Source organism: Helianthus annuus, chromosome 15 (genome assembly GCF_002127325.2).
Source record: "Helianthus annuus cultivar XRQ/B chromosome 15, HanXRQr2.0-SUNRISE, whole genome shotgun sequence".
NCBI classification, from domain to species: domain Eukaryota; kingdom Viridiplantae; phylum Streptophyta; class Magnoliopsida; order Asterales; family Asteraceae; genus Helianthus; species Helianthus annuus.
The window spans coordinates 81,934,165-81,952,227 of NC_035447.2; the positions used below are offsets into that span (position 1 = coordinate 81,934,165).

The 18,063-nt window shown below is 34.8% G+C and overlaps 1 long non-coding RNA gene across 1 annotated transcript; it reads right to left on the reverse strand.

The window, feature by feature from the left end:
- Positions 1 to 5,389: 5,389 nt before the first annotated feature.
- On the reverse strand, positions 5,390 to 7,847 carry LOC110909788. Its single transcript, XR_002575624.2, has 3 exons — positions 7,758 to 7,847; positions 7,591 to 7,669; positions 5,390 to 5,425 (listed from the first exon to the last, which is right to left on the reverse strand). It is a non-coding gene; the product is annotated as an uncharacterized LOC110909788 (long non-coding RNA).
- Positions 7,848 to 18,063: the final 10,216 nt, after the last annotated feature.

The following is an 18,063-nucleotide window of genomic DNA, read 5'->3' on the forward strand; positions in this document are numbered from 1 at the left end:
ATACCCGCACCTTCACATGATGGATTATACATGAACGCATTATCATCCTAATTAGAGTTGAGTTAGATTATACATGAACGCATTATCATCATAATTAGAGTTGAGTTAGATTTTCTTCGTACCCATGTAAAAAGAAAAAAAAGTTATGTACACCTACCGCCTACGTAATTAAGTAGTACTTAGCATAAATCTGTGTCGAGTTGTAAAACTAAATGCATGACTTAAAGTCATAAACACATAAGGCTTTGTGTACCCATAGTTAATCAGAAAGTTATTACTTCTACTTAAGTGCTTAACCAAAATCTTCGTTTAGTTGTAAAACTTAATGTTGCATAAACAATTATGCTTTACATATTAATAAGCTAATGTCAAGTTACCACACTTAGGTTTAGATACATGTCTTCACATGATGGTTATATGAATGAATTGACATCATAATAAGACTCGGGTTATGTTTCTTAGGTACTCATGTAAAAAAAGAAAGTTATGTACACCCACTTTTTTTAATGGCGAATTTTTTTATTCTTATAAACGGACTTGATCGCTTAAACTTTTTTATGACTTTTTTTAACCTAAATTAGTGTGGACTACTAAACTAAATGCATGTCATAAACACTCATTGGGTTTTTTTTTTTTTTTTGTTTTTTTTTTTTTTGTAGTAAGGGTATAAGGAATGGTTAGACACTTGAGAGTGACAAACTAAAAAATCAACCAATCAGAGTGCGTCACGTCAATCAGTGAAAAGTGTTTAAACCATGTTGAAAAGTGTTGGCAATGGTTAGACAATTGGTGAAGTGGCTAAACTTTAAAAAAAAGGGAAAAATGTATGATTGGTTGAGATTGGAATGGACCCCACCCCACACTACCCTCTCTCTTCTTCCCCTCCCTCCTCACCAATCGGCGTTTGCTCACCGAGCGACAACGAAACCGAGCGGCAAAGGGTGTCGGCGACGGTGTTGCCGTGCGGCAAACCTCCTTGCCAAACTCGTTTCTCGCACCACACCGTATACCCTAAGTTGATTTCAACTTGATACAGTATCAGTGTCTCAAAAAATTACGAGACACTTTGGTTTAGATCGTCGTCTCCACTTGATGCGACACGTTTGCCCTTTGTTTAACAAGACATACGACATTCTCCTTTAAAGAACATTAACGTATTTTATAGAAAGTTTTAATCAAAATTGATCTATATTTATATGTTTTGAATGTGACAGATGATAAATCGGTATATTGTCCATTTAGCATCTCCCATTTGCATTATATATATCTATAAACTATCGTTAAATAACTCCATTAATTTTCTTCTTTACATGTTAAACTTACATTTCTCTCATTCCACACATTCGTATCATGCTGATTTTATTATATATTCACAATAATTCACATAATGTACCTTATTCTATGGAACGAATTAAAGTAACTTAATGTTCTATAACACACCATTCTTGCTATAATCTTTCCTAGATTTGACCAAATCGGTTTCTCAAAACAAACAACGATACAAACTAGATTAAATTATGTGGAATGTTAATAGAATAAAATTAATTGTCCACCCATCAAAGGAGCCAAAGTGTAAATAAGATTGAACCGTTGCAAAACGATCTTCTTATTTACCATTTTGGGTATGTTTGGTATGAAGCTTTTATGAGCTTTAAACTTTTAAGAAAAAACTTCTACTCAATAAAAAACTATGTTTGGTTGAAAGAGCTTGAAGCTTTTGGTTGAACGCTTCTACTAGTAGCGTTTAGAAGGTACAAGCTTTTATGAAAAAATATTATTTAACCTTTAAAGATAATGAACTTTTTAGTCATATTCATTTTGGTCATTTTATTCATTTTATTAAAAGCTCCAACTACTCTGTCAAACATCTAAATATATCTAAAAAGCTACAACTACCAGCTACCAGCTTCCAGTAACCAGCCACCAGCTACTTTTGCCAAACATACCCTATATATATTGGGTTATGATATTTAATTTCATTTTAAAAGGCTTTACTTTTGCTACCATTAAGTTGTGTACAATTATTTAAGCATTTAACCGAAACATTGGTTGTTTTTTGAACGGCATATTATTAAAAAATCAGACCAACAACGAGTTAGCCCGCACCAAGTATAAAAGAAATAATACGTCACCAAACAATCACAAAGAGTTAAAAGTGAAACATCAAATCTACACCATTGATCCCAAATAATCTACTGTGATTTTTACACCTAAAGTACAAATAAACAACCGAAACCTTGGTAAAACAAAATGTAGTTGTAAACATTATGAAGAAAGCTGTTGGAGTCATCATTACATGTTTGGATTACCAATTACGTTCATAAATATTAGGACTCGACTATGTAAAACGAAAAGGTTTTGTACACCTGATTAATTACGCCACATAAATCTTTGCGGACTTGTAATAAGAATTGAGTTTTTTTATAAGTTGAAGCCAACTTTACATTAATTACGTACCGGGTGGTTTAACCGAGAGTAAAAATATAGTAAGGGCTTTGTGTTTTCATTTTTTTAGGGCCCACAAAATCTAAAAAATAAACCATATATAGGTAATTTAGGCTTTTGGATTGCTAGCATTAGTGGTGTTGTTTCCAGTCTATAATGACGCATAACATACATAGATGATATATAAATCATAAGATCACAACCTTTTTTTTACCAAAAAGGGTGTCAATTTTATTATACTTGTCCAAAGCCGGATCCAGCTAGCTTTTGTGGGTTTCCAAGAACCCACCAGGTTTGGAAAAAATGGAAAAAATTAGTAAGAATCTTGTATAATTTGAAAAAAACTTAGTGAGATATTGCAAGAATATACCAAAAGAAATCCACTGAAAAACATTCCTAGATTCACCATTGTACGCGCCGGCCCCCATAAAGCTTGAGATGACCATAGATACGTGGATCAACATGATGCATTACGTGAAGAAATTACGATTATAATATTAAGAAAGTAGTCAAAACCACCAGATAAAAGGAAAGTTATGTACACCTAGTTAAATTCATAATATAAATATTCAATGCATAAATATTTCATGTGGTTGTAGATTGGATTGGTTGAAAATCTTTTTTCCTTGAGCCGATGTAATTGTGTTTGTCCGCGGCTATCTTCGTCTTGGAGATAGGCCGTTGGTGTTTGTTTTAATGAAGTTTTCCTTAAAAAAAAAAGTAAAATTAAATGCGTGTGTTAAATACCACGAGTTATTTTTTAATAAGTTGATACAAACTTTAGTTTAGATATGTACTAGGGGGAACACCCGTGCGATGCACGACATGCATAATAGTTATTGTTTTTTCCTGGAATGACGACTGATATAGATAGTGCGTGACACGGTACGAAAGTGCGAATATAGTATAGATTTTTAAAACAAAAACCGGTTTTTTTTAAAGTTAGTCGTTTGACCATGGTTATTTTGACCAAAGTCCACTCCTCGTTCGGCGCTTTGTGGTAGCACTACCAGTAAAAAAAGGCCCAAAACGCCCGAGGGTACAGTGTTCCCCCGCGTTTTTAAGACGCTTTGAGAGAGGTTTGCGCCCCACCACATGTGGTCTCACAAACTTCAATTCTATGGACGTGTGGTTTCTCAACCCTCTTCAAAAGACGTCACAGTTTTCAAATTTTTTTATTTATTTTTTTTTTCATTGTTTTAGATGGTGTAAAATAGATGTTAAATATATATATTATACTACATACACATATACATATAAATTCAGTTTTGACATCTAAAAGTCAAATTGCAGGTTTTGTTCCCTTTTATAGATAAGAAAGCAGTTTATTATTTATTACTAAAATGTTGTATTAACTTTATTCTGCAACATATTCTTTATAAACTATGCTTACCTTGACATAACCTAATAGCTATATTTCCTTATTAGAAGTCTCTTATAATTGAAAATTAGTACATATTATTACCTTGCTGGTGAACACATTTACTCTATGTTTAGGGAACAATTTGATTAGGTTGCTGATATTGAATTGAATATCACACCAAATTACAATAGCAGTTTATATTGCTACTATTCACCCAAATCAAGCACCTTAAATAAGTCAGTGTTTCTCTATATTCAAAAAACGAACTATAACTGACGATTATTAAATTGCAACAGTCAATTCAATCCAAATACTACAATAGAAACATAAAATCTACCACAATTCGTTGGTTAATCACGTATAGTTCTTAATCGATTAGAATCAGAAAAAAGGAAATTGACTCACCGTAACTTAAAATCAGGAAGAAGGCGAACAAAGGGGCGGAGTTTTTCGAAATCAATGACCCCTGTCTTTCATTGTTATTCCTTGAATGAGGTAAGCAAGACCCCATACTACACACTACATACACATACATAAAAATTGGGTTCTATATTATTTGTATAAACACCGATTGGAAACCCTCACATTGCATTTGATGAAACCCTAATCAATATAAACACACACACTAACACTCACGAATCGAATCGAATTTATAAAAGGAAAAATTCGGGCTGTTTTTACCTCTTGCTGCTCCAAATCTTCATTACCATACATTATCTTCATCTTAGAGATATAGATATTGCATTTAAAGGTCTCAACCATCAAAATACGATCCAAGGGCTAAAAAGTGGTTCCTAATTATGCAATGGTTATCATTTGAACCTTATTCCATGAGACTTGAGGTAAGATGCAAAGAGCATTCTTTTGAGTTTTAAACCATCTGTAATTAAGTTCATTAGTTAATCATTATTGTTGCAATTATTAGGTATTATAGATAATAATACCCCATGAAATTACCTTTTAGTAATTTTCGTTTCTAATTGGTTAGCATCTTTTAAGTTTTAAAACCATTTATAGTTATAATTAAATTCATAATAACGTTGATTAAGTTTTTTTATATTTAATTATTATTATTATTATTATTATTATTATTATTATTATTTTTATTTCATATGATGTTCATCAACTATCTGATAAAATTGCAAAAAAGGTTGTAACCTTATTTGTATGATGTTTAGCAATTACTAAACCAAATAATAATGACTTAATTATAAAATTCAATCAAGTAATTGGTTACGGAGAACTTGAAATGGAAAAGCAATGTAAATATGAGGAAGGTGATGATGTTCAACTAAGTTAAATGATTTAATTCTTTATCAAGTATTTAACAATACTTAATTTATAAAGTTATCAATTTAATTGTATTTATCAATTTATACTCATGTAGAAAGAATAATTCCCTTTACTAACTTCATTGAGTTGTTGTACTATAAGCATAATATGTTGCAATTATTTAAATTTGGTTGGAACCCTTGTGAAATGCTTTATACGATAGTATAGATAAACGCAATCAATTTAAATCTTTTGCGCGGGTTGAAAACATCTGAGCCCTTAAAGTTTGCTGCCCAATCCTGTCAAATAATACCTCCTCAAATATTTCCTCTGCATCTATATTGCCTATATATAGTATCAATTAAATCACACAAAAGCATCATATGTTTAAAAAAAATAGTAAAGTAAAAATTAAAAAAGGAAATACCAATAGGCCAAATAAATGTCTATCTCCAAATGAATAACTTTTCTCGTACCCACCCTTTTACACCTCCATATACATGAAGCTGCAAAAAGGAAAAAGACTATAAATTTATGAACAACTAAACAATACATTGGTAAATGGTTCCAGATACTATAGTCATGCAAGGGTACCTTGATGAAGTATGAAGTGTCTGTCTTTTTGTATCCAATAACCTGTGTGTATACTTTATATGTAATATAAAATCATAATTTGAAAAAAAAAACCACTAAATCACCAAAAACATAATAAAACATCAATATAAACTCATAGATTATGTAAAAGAAAACTGTTATCCCATTTGAATAGCTTAAGAAACAAACCAAAGTTTTTTCGAATAAATGTTGAAATGGGTATAATAGAACACACCTTTCCACCAAGATAAATAAATTTCATATCAACTTATCTCTTTCTTATCTCTTTCTTTTCGACTCTAACTCGCACAATAGTAGACAAAGGAGTTGATGTTGAGTGAAATGGTGAATTTATAGCAATGATAGGAGATTCCTTAATCGGTCAAATTTATTACATATTGATTGAAATTGGACCTTTGGAGTGCTTTTGCGGTTTATCCCGATAGGTTTCGTTTATTAATTGCATTTAAGAACCGAACTTATTATTGTATTATTATAATTAATTGTGATTATATTCTCATTTAATTATTTTTTTATTTTTTAATATTAATGTAGAAAGACCATTTCACCCCTTACTAACATCATTAAGTTGTTGTACCATAAGTATAAAAGATTGTAATTACTTAAATTTGGTTGGTATCCTTATGAAATGCTTTATAATATAGTATAGATAGATAGATATAGATATAGATAATTATTTTTTTTATTTTTTAATATTAATGTAGAAAGACCATTTCACCCCTTACTAACATCATTAAGTTATTGTACCATAAGTATAAAAGATTGTAATTACTTAAATTTGGTTGGTATCCTTATGAAATGCTTTATAATATAGTATAGATTAGGTTCTAGCAGTAATGTACTGTACTATATGTTAATATGGTGTTTCATGCATTGCTTTGTTGCAAATTGTGTTGTTTTATTTGTAAATTATTATTATTATTTATAATAATCTAATTAATTTAGCCAAAATCTTGTTAATAATATATTAGAATATATATATATATATATAGTTATTTTAATACTTTTATTTTAATATTATAATAATAATTCCTTTTTTTTACTGTTTAACTTTAATTTAATGATTTTTTAGTATCACGGGGTGGGATAAGCTTGGTGTCAACCGGTACTGGTATCGAAAATACCGGTACGGTCTTGTTTGGTATCAGTACAAATAGTAATTTTAATATTTTAATAATATATATAGTTTTTATATATTTTTATTATTTTAATATTATAATAATAATTCTTTTCTTTACTTTTTAACTTTAATTTAATGATATTTTTATGATACTTATGATCTTTCGGTTTAAATTTTATCTTAATCTATTAAATTCTGATACTAATATCATGGATAAGTTCTTAATATTTGATATCATTTGGATCCCTTTACCTATTTTTTTATTATATGTTTTCTTTGAAAATATATTGTTGTGTTTTTATTACGAATTATATTTGAGCTACTTTTAATATATTAGTTACTTCGAAATTTAAATTTATGGTTACCTTGTCAAAGATCATTTTATAGAATAATCATAAGTTTGGAATAATTATCTTTAAACCAATTATTAAAACAAATTAAGATCAAAGTTAACTTTAAACTAATCTACCTTTATCTATAATATATTATTTAGTATAATGTGTTATTGATGATATTAATTTTAATGATTATTGATATATAATTATTTTATTTTATTTTTTATCTTATCTCTTATTTATTTAATATAAATTAAATGCAATTATTAGGATTTTTATAGGATGATGCATTTAAAACAACCATAAATTTTGGTTTTAAAATAGAACAAATAACTAAACTTTAGAATATATGTATTGCCTATATATAGTATCAATTAAATCACACAAAAGCATCATATGTTTAAAAAAAATAGTAAAGTAGAAATTAAAAAAGGAAATACCAATAGGCCAAATAAATGTCTATCTCCAAATGAATAACTTTTCTCGTACCCACCCTTTTACACCTCCATATACATGAAGCTGCAAAAAGGAAAAAGACTATAAATTTATGAACAATTAAACAATACATTGGTAAATGGTTCCAGATACTATAGTCATGCAAGGTTACCTTGATGAAGTATGAAGTGTCTGTCTTTTTGTATCCAATAACCTGTGTGTATACTTTATATGTAATATAAAATCATAATTTGAAAAAAAACCACTAAATCACCAAAAACATAATAAAACATCAATATAAACTCATAGATTATGTAAAAGAAAACTGTTATCCCATTTGAATATTTTAAGAAACAAACCAAAGTTTTTTCGAATAAATGTTGAAATGGGTATAAAAGAACACACCTTTCCACCAAGATAAATAAATTTCATATCAACTTATCTCTTTCTATCTCTTTCTTTTCGACTCTAACTCGCACAATAGTAGACAAAGGAGTTGATGTTGAGTGAAATGGTGAATTTATAGCAATGATAGGAGATTCCTTAATCGGTCAAATTTATTACATATTGATTGAAATTGGACCTTTGGAGTGCTTTTGCGGTTTATCCCAATAGGTTTCGTTTATTAATTGCATTTAAGAACCGAACTTATTATTGTATTATTATAATTAATTGTGATTATATTCTCATTTAATTATTTTTTTATTTTTTAATATTAATGTAGAAAGACCATTTCACCCCTTACTAACATCATTAAGTTGTTGTACCATAAGTATAAAAGATTGTAATTACTTTAATTTGGTTGGTATCCTTATGAAATGCTTTATAATATAGTATAGATAGATAGATATAGATATAGATAATTATTTTTTTTATTTTTTAATATTAATGTAGAAAGACCATTTCACCCCTTACTAACATCATTAAGTTGTTGTACCATAAGTATAAAAGATTGTAATTACTTAAATTTGGTTGGTATCCTTATGAAATGCTTTATAATATAGTATAGATTAGGTTCTAGCATTAATGTACTGTACTATATGTTAATATGGTGTTTCATGCATTGCTTTGTTGCAAATTGTGTTGTTTTATTTGTAAATTATTATTATTATTTATAATAATCTAATTAATTTAGCCAAAATCTTGTTAATAATATATTAGAATATATATATATATATATATATAGTTATTTTAATACTTTTATTATTTTAATATTATAATAATAATTCCTTTTTTTTACTGTTTAACTTTAATTTAATGATTTTTTAGTATCACGGGGTGGGATAAGCTTGGTGTCAACCGGTACTGGTATCGAAAATACCGGTACGGTCTTGTTTGGTATCGGTACAAATAGTAATTTTAATATTTTAATAATATATATAGTTTTTTATATATTTTTATTATTTTAATATTATAATAATAATTCTTTTCTTTACTTTTTAACTTTAATTTAATGATATTTTTATGATACTTATGATCTTTCAGTTTAAATTTTATCTTAATCTATTAAATTCTGATACTAATATCATGGATAAGTTCTTAATATTTGATATCATTTGGATCCCTTTACCTATTTTTTTATTATATGTTTTCTTTGAAAATATATTGTTGTGTTTTTATTACGAATTATATTTGAGCTACTTTTAATATATTAGTTACTTCGAAATTTAAATTTATGGTTACCTTGTCAAAGATCATTTTATAGAATAATCATAAGTTTGGAATAATTATCTTTAAACCAATTATTAAAACAAATTAAGATCAAAGTTAACTTTAAAGTAATCTACCTTTATCTATAATATATTATTTAGTATAATGTGTTATTGCTGATATTAATTTTAATGATTATTGATATATAATTATTTTATTTTATTTTTTATCTTATCTCTTATTTATTTAATATAAATTAAATGCAATTAATAGGATTTTTATAGGATGATGCATTTAAAACAACCATAAATTTTGGTTTTAAAATAGAACATATAACTAAACTTTAGAATATATATAGATTTACTTGATGGATTACATAATAAATTACAATCATAGTACTACAACTAAATCCAAAACCACCACATAAAAGTTAAGTTATGTACGCATAGTTAAGTACTTAACCTAACCTTCATCGACTAGTAAAATTAAATGCATGTCATAAGGCCAGTCGGGGTGCTACCGTGTGAAACGCCCAAAGTTTTAAATCCGAAATTTCAATAATTCATACTATTGTCTAATAAAATTCGGGCATGAACCATTCGTAAAATAAGCAATTCCCTGTTTAATAACATTCAACAATTGGCCTACAACGCATTACAACTAGTGTTTGACAAAAAGATTTACAACTTCAAGTTTAGAGTTTATAACTACCAACATAGCCTAATTAAACCAAAATATTGACCCATTGATAATACATCAACGATTGCGGAAGCGCTTAAAGGCGTTCAAGGTGTGTTCGGTTCCGAGCGATGCAATATCATTTAAACTTGAGATTTGCCTACAACCATTACAACAAACAACATTAGTGTAATACTCATATTTCAACTAACGCATTAATGAACTTGGTGAACTAATAATCACCATTTAAATTTTGAACCATACATGACTAAGTCATTCTTATACTCGACTCTCTTGTTTATGTAACCAACTCCGTTACATCTTTCTCTCCAACTCATTCTATCATAACCCGTTTACACGGAACAATAAGAAAACTTCACTTATTCATTCTCATTCTAACCCGAACCGACCCGCTCATCACGGACCGTTACGGAGCTATACTTTTGCGTTCTCATTTTAATACAATGACTACCATTAAGAAACTAATATTTAAAGTCACAAACTACTAATGTTGTTGAATAAACTTGTAAGTAGCAAACTTACCTCGTTCTTGAGCCTTTTGTTGCGAACCGGAATTAGCTCCTTCGTCTTTCAGTCCTACACATATTTCATTCTTATTTAGGTTACTTCATTCATTACATAATAATCATATTCACGCATCAATCATCTTCCATATCATATTTTGCAATGTATCAAATACTATATTTTCCTTACACAATTCAACACTTTTCAATCCATTCAAAATCACATAGTTTTTCATTGAGGCATTTCATCAAACACATGGTGTGTGATGCGTAATTGGTTGTAACACCCCGTGTTTTCGAATGTCAAAGTCAAAGTCCAAGTCAACTTTGACTTCTTTGACTGTAATTAGTCGATTTATGTTTTATTTGTATTATGTGGAGTAAGTGTTAATCAGAAAGAATCGAAGTAATCGAATGTTTAATCAACGCGAACCGACTACGACTGTGAATAGTAGGAAGTAACAATGCGATAAAGTTAATCAATCAATAATCAAGCTAATCGAATCAACAATCGAACTCGAGACTCGAACTATGCAAATTTGGTGTTGTATTACTTGTGTGTGTGCCTTATGTGTTACCTGTGCGTGCTTACTTTATGTTTTGTGTGGTATTCAATCGAATCAATCGAAACTCGAATCGAAACTCGAAACTCAAAGTCGAATGCAAACGAAATCAAATTATGACGAATGGTAACGTAAGGATAGTGTGAAATATAGAGAATTGTATGTTAGATATAGTAGTTGGGATTAAAAGTAATTTGAATAGGAAACTCTATCGTACTCGTATCGTCTTCAATCGAAATCGAAATATCAAAAAATCATCGCACCGAACACTCGAACCAGGCTGTTGATCGATCAGGCTGTCAGCCGATCGAACAGCCCAGCCGATCGGACGGACTGTCCGATCGAGCAGGCTGTCCGATCGGGATGCCTGGCTGATCGGCCAGCCCTTTCCTCTTTTAGAGCCTATAAATAGGGCTGTCATTGTCATTCTTTCCACTTTTGGAAACTCTCTGACCGACCAGCTCGTGCTCCTCACCTTTTCTCAGATTCTTCCGATTTCGGTAAGTTTTCATCCTAAATCTTGTACTTTCTTGATCAAAACATGCTCCTACACCTTTCTATCTTTCAAATCTTGATTTCTAACCATGAAATCACCAAGATCTAAGCATTCTTGGATGATGTCACCATGGTGTTCTTCAAGAACATCATGTTTTGGCTTCAATCCACCATGAATAGCTCGGATCTAACCGATTTCCACATAAACAAGCTAAGATCTATCAAAGATCTAAACATTTACATGATGTGAAGGATTGAGAGAAGGATTTTCAACTTTCTTTCAACTCCTTTACACTCAATACCTTCAAAACCGGTAGAAATGGAGCTTGAGCCAACTCACAAATCATTCTAACGGTTGTGTGGTTCAAGATTCGGGTTCTATCTACGAGGTTCACCGACTTCGGGTTAAACGTTAAACCACCGTTCCGAACCGTTCACTGGCCGGACTTGGATGATTCCTGTCCGAGCAGGAGAAACAAGTAAGAACGAAGGTCCTGAGTTAAGCTCGTTGTCAAACTACCTCGATATAACGTCAAATAATCAGAACACCCAAGCGTTAGACGAACAGGCCAACCAGGTCAGGATGCTGGCCGAACGGTTAGGCTGTTCAAATGAACAGCCCAACCGAACGGACATGCCAGCCGATCGACCAGGCCAGCCGATCGGCTAGCATATGGCCCCACACCTTAATATTTCATGAAGTTTGGTATTGAACGAGGTACTGTTCGATCGAACAGCTATTTGTCAACATTACTCCTCGGATCATGAGATACTATGCTTCAACGTTTATCGATTTTCAATTCGTTTGACGTATTGGAATGCCACCCGATTGAGCATGTTGTTCGATCGAGTATGCTGTTTGATCGAGTGACATCCTACTAAGGACTACTACTGAAGTTCCTAACCGATCGGTTAAGCCAGACGATCGAACAGACCGTTCGATCGATCGACCTGAAAGGTAAGAACACTTCAGTGTTCTCAAATACTACAACGAAAACTTCAAAAGGTCAAACCATCATACACAAACACATCCTACCCAACGGAAGAAACAATCCACTCGAACAGTCTAGCCGATCGAGCCTACCGGCTGATCGAACAGACAGTCCGAACGGATTGTCTAACCGATCGAACAACCCGTCCAATCGAACCTGCTGTTCGATCGACCAGACTGTTCGACCCATCATCACGTGTTCCATTTTACGTATTGCTTATCATCATACTATCGAACTATTCAGGCTAACCCTACTCTCAAGCGCTCCCTTCAATCCATCAATCAATCGCTGTGAGTATACTCGATCCCTTTTTGCTTTTAGCACTTTTGGGTGTTACATACGTTACTTATCAAAATCACAATCGAACACACTACTCAATTATTTGAACGCTAACCGTATTGCATGTATTACGTGACTAAATGAATGCTTGTTGATTGTGTTTACACGTGGAATGCTGTCTACCTGCCTTGACGACGTAGTACTATAGTTTGGATTCAGCACCCGTTCACACGGGGGTTGTTAAGGACAATTACTTGCATGGTTTACGGTGGTAATCATGTATTGCGAACTGTCTCGGACAGTCAACCCGCAGTCATTGGTATCGATAGATCCATGTCGATAATTAACATGCTTCGTTTTCCTCTATGTACGTGCTGGTTATGTGTAAACTATTTCAAACTCTATATGCTATTAACAAACTTGTATGCTCACCTTTACATTATATGTATTGACTTTATTTTAACGTATGTGACAGGTGTTTAAGATGTTTGCTTGCTAGGAAAGCGAGGCTAGAATAAAGCTCTAGAGGCCCCCAACAAATAGTTGTCTGTCAGGAAAAAGCAACTAGAGCATAGTTGTCTGTAGATCTTGTCAGGCTGGGTCTTTAGGAGCATTCAAACTATATTTATTTGTCTTATTTAAATCTGAGTTGTTAGAACAGAATATTTGACTGGTTGTTATCTGTAATAATTTGTTTGTTATTTGGGACACGGTATGGGACGTGTTATTTAAACTGAATAGTGATGATAATTATTATGGAAACTTCTGGACAATCTGTTTCGCTCAGTGCCATGCCCCGATGATTCCGCCATCGGTTGGGGTGTGACAGATTGATATCAGAGCCATAACTATAGGGAATTAGGCTAGACACGACCTAGTCCGGGTCGCTGTCTTAGAGACCTAGACTATAGTTAGGAACCAACAGACCAAGCTTATGTGCTAGATTCTAATATTCTTCGCTATCACTGCACTCGAATTTTCAAATAAAGTCAAGCGATTTATTCAGGATTAGGTGTGAAAACCACAAACTCCCGACTAAATTACTTGATTTGTCGATTTATCAACGATTTTCTCATTATTTTCGATAACAAAGGAGGAGAATTATACCAAATCAGGAATGAAATCCATATTTTGATGAATAATCTCCTCAAATTTTACTAAAACAAGGAAGAAGTTGCTAAGCTTGGGGTGAAACCTTAACCTTGACAACTTGTTCCGGATTTTATTTATCTTACCAAAGCCTCGACGGACTCCAACGACCTGAACTCACGAATATGACCTAGGGAGTGCGTGATTGACGCCCAAGAATCGAGGCAGAAACACGATCCCGAAAGTTAAAAAGTGACGACAAGTCTATTGCGAATAGTTGAATCGCTTTGGATAGTCAATGTCTAGTAGCCGCAGACAATCTATCTCTCGATTTCTATGTGTTTTCGATTCTGAGTCGCGGCCGCCGACTCTGATGACTCGTTGTTTTTATGTGTTATATGTGTTTAAGTGCTTATGTGTTTAAATTTTTGAAGCATTATTCGATTTTTGTTATCACTTCGATCGACACACACGACTCGCATTGCTATTCTATCTCAATACGCTAACAAGTCACTACAATTCTAGACAATACTATGATACGATATACGCTATACTATACTCGACATACTATACGATTATGCGATACTATTCGATATACTATACGCGATCACTATATACGAACGATACGCGAGCTTTGAATGATAGGTTTCTGTATTCTGACTGCATCTTTGATTAAGTGCCTATGTGCTTCTATGTTTATGTGTCTTTGTGCTCTACATGCCTACGTGCTTATGTGTTTCTGTGATTACGTGAATCTGTGACTATGTGCTTATGTGATTACGTGATGCGTGTTTCGACGTATTTCTAAGCTTTAGTAAGTAGTAGACATGTGAGGTGAGATCCGATTGTTGTGTCTGAGACACTACGACAATGTCTGTTGCAAACCATGTCGACATCTGGACACCGAACCCCACTTACTCGCCATGAAAAGAGAGACAAGCGTCTCGCTGCTATCATTGCCAAGAGTGTGGCAAAAGCTGTGAGCGATGTCTTTGAAAACGCCAGCAAATCGTCTGAGGAGTCGCGAATCGATGCTCCTAAAGATACCAAACAGACTGGTTTCAGCTTTAAACAGTTCAAGGCATACGGACCAAAGGAATTCACCGGAGAAGATGGCCCAACAGCTATGTTTCAATGGTTTGATTCTATCGAAGTCACTCTGCGCCAAAGCGGCTGTCCTGAGAATCTTTGCACCCTCAATGCTACAGGCGCCTTCCAGTCCCAAGCTCTAGACTGGTGGACGGCCGAACCAAACAAACGCGGGAATGATGCAGCTTATGAGCTGACATGGAAGGAGCTGAAAGCCATCATGATGGACGAATTCTGCCCTCCCCATGAACGCCAAAAGCTGGAGGACGAGTTTTGGAACATTAAGCAGAAGGATGGAGATAACGCTGCCTTGACTGCACGCTTTAAACAGCTCATCATCGTTTGTCCCGATCAAGTCAAGACGTCAGACATGGCCATCAAGAAGTATATTCGAGCTCTGCCCGATTGTGTTGCCGATTTCGTTCATGCTGCTAAGCCATCATCGATTGAAGAAACCTACCTGCTTGCCGCTGAGATCAATGATAAGCGGGTAAAGTCAGGTTTCTGGGATAAGCATACCAAGTCTCTGCATCAAGCCACCACCGCATCGACCGTCGACACCACCACTACCCAACCCTCCAAGTCATCAAGAAGAAAGAAGAAGCACAACAACAACAACAACAACAGTAGCTCCAGCAACAAGAACTGTGCTGTGACAACAACTGCTGCCCCTCTGCAAGCCGTACAGGCTCAACAGCAGTCTCACCACCGACAAGATCCAGTGATCAATGCGCCGCCAGCCAAGTGCGCTTATACAGGTCCCCACCCGCTCTGCCCGACATGCTCATACCATCATCCGGTGGGAATCGCCTATCGTTTTTGCGCCCACTGCAACCTATACGAGCATTTCACTGCGAATTGTCACTATGGTCCCCGTCAAGCCCTAGTTCAAGCCGTCGCTCATCAAGCTCTACTCCCAGGCCCTCAAGGCCAACCTGCAGCTCAAGCACCCTGCGGTCAATGCTCGAGTCTGCTTTGTATGTGGTGACCCTAACCACTTTGCAAACATGTGCCCGAACAGGGATGTGAAACAAGAACCCCAGCAGCAGCAGCAGCAGCCTCAGCAGCAACAGCAAGCAGCCCGTGCCAGAACCTTCAACATCAACGTCCGTCAAGCCCAGGCTGACAACAACGTGGTTAATGGTACATTCCTTGTGAATGGTATTTATGCATCATGTTTGTTTGATATTGGAGCCGATAACTGCTTTGTGTCGTTTAAATTCGAGAAGCTCCTTAGTCGTAAGCGCTCTTATCTCCCCTCGTCATTCGAAGTCGAAGTCGCTACAGGAAGAACCGTCGCCATTAACTCTGTTCTTCGTGATTGTACCCTCGAGCTCAACAATCACATCTTCCCTATCAACCTTATTCCGATGCAACTCGGAAGTTTTGACGTCATAGTAGGCATGGACTTTCTTCACGAAAACCATGCTGAAGTTGTGTGTTTCGAAAAGATGATTCGATTCTCGCTCGCGAATGGTGATCTATTATGTGTGTACGGTGAGACAGCTTCGAAAGGTCTCAAGCTCATGTCATGCGTCCAAGCTAGTAAGTATCTCCGCAAGGAATACAGTGCTTTCTTGGCCAACATTGTAGTAGCGGAGAAGGAAAAGAAAAAGAAGGTTGAAGTCAAAGACGTCCCAGTGGTTCGTGAATTTCCTCAGGTGTTCCCTGATGATCTTCCCGGACTACCGCCAAGTCGTGATATCGACTTTCGTATCGACCTTATTCCTGGAGCTATCCCTGTTGCTAAAGTCCCTTATCGACTTGCGCCGTTCGAAATGAGGGAACTCTCAAACCAACTCCAGGAGTTACTCGAAAAAGGCTTCATTAGCCCGAGCACCTCTCCTTGGGGTGCACTAGTCCTTTTTGTCAAAAAAAAAGGATGGGTCGTTCAGGATGTGCATCGACTATCGAGAATTGAATAAGCTGACCATCAAGAACCGTTATCCCCTACCTCGAATCGACGACTTGTTTGATCAGCTACAAGGTGCATCGTGTTTCTCGAAGATCGATCTATGTTCAGGTTATCATCAGTTACGCATACAAGAGGAGGATATACCCAAAACCGCCTTTCGCACTCGATACGGCCACTACGAGTTCGTTGTTATGCCTTTTGGTCTAACCAACGCACCCGCGGTTTTTATGGATCAGATGAATCGCGTGTGTAAGCCTTATCTTGACCGTTTCGTCATCGTGTTCATCGACGATGTCTTGATTTATTCCAAGTCGAAAGCCGAACACGCGCAACATCTACGTTTGGTTCTCGAGTTACTCCAGGGGAACCAACTCTACGCCAAGTTCTCCAAGTGCGAATTCTGGTTGGAGGAGGTTCAGTTTCTGGGTCACATCGTGAATAGTCAGGGAATTCATGTCGATCCCGCGAAGATTGAAGCAGTTAAGAGCTGGATTACGCCAAAGAACCCGTCTGAAGTCCGATCATTTCTTGGATTAGCAGGCTATTATCGACGATTTATCAAAGGATTCTCTAAGATCGTTGTGCCGCTTACCGCTCTTACCCATAAAGACAGGTCTTTTGTTTGGGGTACTGAACAAGAGTCTGCTTTTCAAACCCTTAAGCGCAAGCTCTGCAATGCTCCTGTACTCACATTGCCGGACGGAAACAACGATTTCATTGTCTACTGTGATGCTTCCAACCTTGGTCTTGGATGCGTTCTCATGCAACGAGACAAGGTTATAGCTTACGCATCTTGTCAGCTCAAAATCCACGAGAAGAACTATACAACCCATGATCTCAAGCTAGGGGCAGTTGTTTTTGCATTAAAGATTTGGCGACACTACCTGTATGGTACCAAGTGTACGATGTTCACCGATCACAGGAGTTTACAACACATCTTCAATCAGAAAGAACTTGCGTCAACGCCGATGGGTAGAACTTCTTAACGATTACGAATGTGAGATTCCTTATCACCCAGGCAAGGCAAATGTTGTAGCCAACGCACTCAGCAGACGGAGTTATTTGCTCAGCATTCGCAATACCCAAGCCCAGCACAACCTCGAAGCTCTCATCCGCGAAGCCCAGCATGCCTGTTTTAATGAACGCACTTTGAAGAGAGAGAGGATCTATCACGATGGAGCTCAGCTTGTAAGCAAAGCCGATG